This window comes from Notolepis coatsorum, assembly GCF_963971535.1.
Source record: "Notolepis coatsorum genome assembly, chromosome: 13".
Classification (NCBI taxonomy): Eukaryota; Metazoa; Chordata; class Actinopteri; order Aulopiformes; family Paralepididae; genus Notolepis; species Notolepis coatsorum.
Window position 1 is genome coordinate 88,126,469 of NC_140177.1, and position 6,451 is coordinate 88,132,919.

Sequence of the window (6,451 nt, forward strand, 5' to 3'; positions counted from 1 at the left end):
GCTGTACATATCAATTTAATAAAATTAATCTTTTGTTACCATATGGTTACGTCACGTGGACAATCAGCCCTACACATATTGTAGAAGATAGTCTGACTCAAATCGTGGCACGTGGTGAGGAACAGGATACTTCATAACTAAGTGCTCTTTGATTTAAAGATACTTGCAGCCATATTGAATAAAACGCCTGCTTTGTTCATGGCACACCTATTTCAGTGTGCCAAATGTATTTATATATTCAATCATGTTATTTGATATATTTTGACTAAATTGAGTTTAGATTTGTAGAGCATTGGTTCTCAAAACGTGGAGTCCGGGCAGCGACCCCCAGGGGCACGTGAGGAAGTTTCAGGGGGTCCCCCAGAAAAGTGGGGAATAGTTTATTTCATTCACTAAAACTTAGCCCAATGAGAGATTTTTTTCCCAACTCTTTATTGTGGTTTTCAGAGTTAGCAATAGATAGTTGAAAATAGGAAATATATATCTATAGATGACATACAAAATTGTATAATAAATTAAAGAACAAAATGTATTTACATAAACCGATACAACAAGTACTGTTGTGAAGGATCAGATTAAACCGAATATATATATTTAGTTATGGATATATATTGAATAGTATTTGTATATCGTTTGATATCCCTTGTATATTCCTTGTACATATACACGGAATATCCCTTTAGTCTACTATAGCCCATAATAGTTCATTCTCTTATTGGACAAGGACCTGGCGCCAGGAGACAAGCCCCTTGGAGCCAAGTTCAATGGTACCGACGAGACATGTCTCTGCCCCGGCTCTGCGCAGGAATACGGCTACCGAAAGGAGAGTGGCACTATTTGTTCACCGCGCATATAAATATGGCGCAAGTAAATGTAGAAGACCCTTAGTCCTTTACCCTTCTACCCAACTAAGTAACAGAACGTGAAGCCTCACCCACGATACCGCGTGCGGTGTAGTATGGCCTGTTTGGCCTTAGAATAGCATTGAGACCTCGTGCGAATTAATAACTGAATTGTCATAGTTTGGCACTGTACCGTCGAGTGCGACGTATTTCTATTGGGTTAATAATAGTCTATTATGTATGGTGCATCGTGCGGTTAGAGTTCTAAAGTGAGCAGCATCCCCATCGCTTCCTCGTGTTATCTAGAGTCTTAACCAGGTTGGGCAGACCACACGTGGTGCTTTCATCCGAGGAGTTCTAGGCGAGGACCGAGTGGACCTGTACATTGGATTACCTACCCGACGACTGCTGAGCCCTATGCGGCATGGAATATATATTTGCTTTGGTACTTTGATTTGTGGAGCGGATAATCGCCAACACCGGTGAGTGTTGGATTTACCCCGAGAGGAGTCAAGGTGAGACGGCGCTCAGACCAGACTGAGGTCGCCTCGCTTCTTCTTCATTGTGGACCTACAGCTACAGCTACAGCCTACAAGAGAGCCAAGGTGTATTCATCTGTGGATCAAGATTCTACTGCACTGTCTTCTGTACCTGAATTCTCCCTAGAAATCGTTGACCAGACGGGCTACTGCCGACGGCTCTCCTACCCCCCCTACCGGCCTACAACCGGGAGGACCCCTTCCAGAATTATCCTGCTATATCATTAAGAGTACCATAGATCTAATTCCCTAAGAGCCAGGTTGTATACTTGCTTCCTGCGTAACCAGAGATTGGACATTCAGTGTTGATTTGCCTACGAGTACTCATTTGCCTTACAAGTGCATTCAAATCATAAATGTAATAGTAACTATTATATGTACCTTTTGCTATATATTAAATATTTTATTATTACCTTTGTGTGGACCCGATTTCATTGTGGGAAAGTGTTCATCATATTTAGATATCGTGTACTGTATGGCCAGTAGTTAAAGTACATAAAGCGGTAGTGGTTTAATGATACCATACTTATCAATACAGTCAGGGAATTGTACCCCTCAGTTACAATTGGTCCTTCGAGCCGGAGGGTAATTAGCGTAATATTAATATAGTGGTATTAATATTGAAATGGCCTATGATGAACACTCCACGAAACGGTCCTCCTAAAGTAGAACGCCCGCAGCGTAGACGACAGCCACCTCAGTACTTAGAGGATTACGCTGCCAGTATACTACCTAGCCTTCTACAAACGGTAAACGCGGTAAAAGTAGAGAGTAAAATTATGTCCGACCCTATCAACCAGGATACCCCGACCACAGAGGCCCTAGTGGGTTCTAATGTAACTGACCAAGCTCACGGTGGGGACCAGGAGGGAACTGACACGACTTTACCCCCCGCCGAGACCGAAGAAGTAGTCCCCCAAGAGCTCCGGGAGGAAGACAACCCTCCAGAGATGGAACTCTGCACGGAACAAGATGAGGAGAGCGCCGAGGAGATAGAACTCCAGGACTCCCCGCAGGGGAACGCATCCCCAACGGGTACTGCCAGGAGCGGCTCACCTCAACCAGCGTCTTCCCCCAGCGAGGCGGAGAGGATGCTGGCACAGGCGTTCCTCGCCAGCCTAGCAGCCGCTACGGAGCGCGATCGACTCCAAGCACAGACGCTTAGCGAGCGCGAACATTCTACCATTGAAAGAACGCCTCCAAGCACCTTCAGTGTTGATTTGCCTACGAGTACTCATTTGCCTTACAAGTGCATTCAAATCATAAATGTAATAGTAACTATTATATGTACCTTTTGCTATATATTAAATATTTGATTATTACCTTTGTGTGGACCCGATTTCATTGTGGGAAAGTGTTCATCATATTTAGATATCGTGTACTGTATGGCCAGTAGTTAAAGTACATAAAGCGGTAGTGGTTTAATGATACCATACTTATCAATACAGTCAGGGAATTGTACCCCTCAGTTACAAGTACCCTTCCCCATTTGAAATGCTAGACATGTAGAGTAATCATTGCTTAAACACAATACATCCACTAAGTTTCAGAAAGCCCCCCCCCCCCCCCAAATAATTCAGGACTTATTAATGTATCACTGAAAATAAATGTGCAGGTGCAAAATGAATACTGTCCACATGTGCTGCATCATCTCCCACCCCACATGGGTTGCACCCCATTTAACAAATTACATAGTGCTTCAGTGCGAATTATGAATGAATTAATGAAAACTTTATTTAACAGATTGCAGAATGGGTACAATACAGTACGGCTCAATACACACAATTGTTATGGGATGCAGACCAGAGAAAGACGTTTGTCTTGTTTACATCAGGGTCCCCCATTTTCAATTCATAGTGACATTTATGACATACACAACATACATGACATCATGACAGGGACATACATGACATAGAGGTACTGTATATAGTACTGCTATATTTGTGACATAAACGATATGCAAATATACAGTACTGTTACCCAGAGATCCTAACAGAAAATATATACATATTGTACATTAGGAGGGGGTGGGTGGGTGGGAGAAAATATATACATACGGTGGGGAGGAGACTGTCTATTAGGAGGGGGGAGGGGTTTTGGCCATTTACAGTGGCCAGTTTCGAATTGCAGCCTCCCATAGGTGCTCTTTAGATTAGTTTTGAATGTGGGTAGGGATTCACATTTCTTTTACGGCTGTGGGTAGGGCGTTCCACATTGTTGTGGCATAATTGCGAAACATGTTTAGTCCCTTGTTTGTGCCGAATCTGGTTTGCACATGATTTGTGGAACTCCCTCTGGTGTTGTGGGCGTAGGGCTGGGCGATATGGCCTAAAAATTAAATCCCAGATTATTATTTTTTAAATCCGATTTACGATTTTAATCGATTTTTTTCACTTGAGCTAAAAAAAATGTTGTTTTTATTTGACACAAAAAAAGTATCAAACCAAGATGAATGTCCCTATTGGGATTGAAGTGCAAACCTAACTTTCACCAATCTTCACTTAATATTTTTTATAATATATATATATATATATATATATATATATATATATATATATATATATATATATATATATATATATATATATATATATATATATATATATATATATATATATATATATATATAATATAAAAGGTTACTCTTGATCAAACAAAGATGAATGTCCCTATTGGGATTATAGTGCAATAACTAGCTTTTTCACCATACTTCACTTAAAACAAATAAAAGGTGCCTCTTGATCATCAAACAAGAATGAATTTCCCTATTGGGATTAATAAAGTGCAAATCGAACTTTCACCAAACATCTCTGTAGTGGCCAAAATCCAAACAGGTCTGTCCTATAACTATTTGAATCTTCCTTTCTTGGCCACTTATAGGGCTGGGAAGCAGTGTCAGGCTCGCAGTCGCAGAACAGAAACCACTGCACGTTTTTGTTGCTCTTTTTGCTCTTTTAATGTCCAGCAAGAACAAAATGGTGAAAACAATATCGTACATAGAAAATAAACGAGATCCCAATCATCTCTGGAATAAAAGGTTGCGTCTGCGTTGCGTGTCAATGACAGTATTGCTGCTGCCTGCTGCCCTCCCGTCACACGCCGCACCTGTGGCTTATAGCGTTAGCCCCGCCCCATTCACCTGAGCAATGCCCCCCACTCACTGAAACAGAGAAATGTATTAATGCAGGTTCAGAATTAATCAAAACAGTTAAGCTTAAATGCGGCTCTTACATCAACAAATGAATTTAGAAAAATAAAGTATCATTGTTGATGTTGAAAGAAGAACTGTTATTCTTCATTCTTAACCGTATCCTAGGGCCAGAGGTTACTAGCACATAGCCTTAAGGAGGGATCTTTATGATCGCTAGGTCAGTGCAAGTCAGAAAAAACTAAAAACTGTAATCCAAAGTGGCAAAGCCAGTTTATGAGTGTATATCTCCATGTATCAGTCTATGGGTGTATGTCTATGTATTAGTCTATGGGTGTATATCTATGCATCAGTTTATGGGTGTACGTCTATGTATTAGTCTATTGGTGTATATCTATGTATTAGTCTATGGGTGTATATCTATGCATCAGTCTATGGGTGTATATCTATGCATCAGTCTATGGGTGTATGTCTATGCATCAGTCTATGGGTTTCAATGAATATGAACATCTGAAGTCATCATGGCTCTTCCGCTTCCTGATGAAGTTCAATTTCTGACGTTCTCATAACTCTCTTTTCTTTTCACCTCTCTTTCCTGTTGAAGGCAAACCTTTTGTCCTTGAGCCGGCCCCGCTTCATCTTCCCTGGACCCCTCTTCGTTTCAATTTGGCCCTTATAGCCATAGGGCATTTCAGAAGTAGTGTCATCGTTTGCTTTGTCAGTTGTGTATGAATCTTCAACTGGCCATTTCGGTTTTGGACTCGCCAGTGCTTCCTTCTTTGATTCTCTTTCAGCTCTGAATTCCTTTCCTGTATCAAAGTCCTTCGATTTTTCCTGGGACACAGGCTTGAAATCCATGTGATGGTCCTCAGAATTGTTGCTTTCAAACTTAATGTTATTGTCTACGTTTCTGTTGCGCCGCCTCTCTCTCTTGGAAGCAACAGAATCGTCTGTTCGCTCTTCTTTCTTTTCCAATTTTCGGTTCAAATCCTTTTGTAGCTCTTTCTCTGAAGTGGCAGCTTGTCTGTCCTCTGCTGTGTTTGATTTGTCTTTTGCCAAACTCCCGTTCTGGTTGTCCAATTTTCTTCCGAGAGGTCCGTTCACAGTCCAACCAAACACAGTTTTGACTGCGTATGGACCCTCGTCCACACTCCGTATAACTCGCCAAGGCTCCAATACCTTGGGAACGTTGGCTCCTATCAACAGGTCAATCCCGGAGTCAATCTCAGAAATGTAAACATGTTCCAAGTGAGGCCATCTTTGAAGGTCTTTCTGTCTCGGAATGTTGCCTCTGTGGACTGGCATGCTTTCCTGTGTGTAAATGTCAGGGAGCTCACAAAACATGTCACTGTCTAGTGCAGCCACTTCCAGATCAGAAACAATGTGGCTTTTAACTACTTTCTCCTGGCCCATAGTCCGAAGGAGAATGCTTGTTCTTCTTCCGGTGACGTTCAGCTTGCTCATCAGCCGCTCAGTGCAGAAAGATGCTGAGCTACCGGGATCCAGGAAGGCATAGGTAGTCATTGTAACATGTCCTTTTTTAGATTTGACCTGTACTGGTACTATAGAGAGTGTACAGTCCTGCTCACCGGCCCCTGTAAGACCACTGGATTGTACAGAGATCGGAGCACTGCCCATTGCTGTCTCCGACTCTCTTTTGGCTGGCCTTTGATCTGCTTTCTCTCTTTGGTGGATATGAAGTATGCTAGGGTGCCTAAGATTGCATATTTTGCAATAGAGGCGTTGCCTACATTCTTTACTCTGGTGCCCAGTGCACAGACAGGCAAAACACACATTATGATAATTCAAGAAGCCAATCTTCTCACTATGCGCCTTCCTTTCCAATAGAAAGCACATATCCAATGTGTGTCCACCTCCACAGAAGGGACAGGAGGGTTCACGCTCTTTTTCTTTTGGGGAAA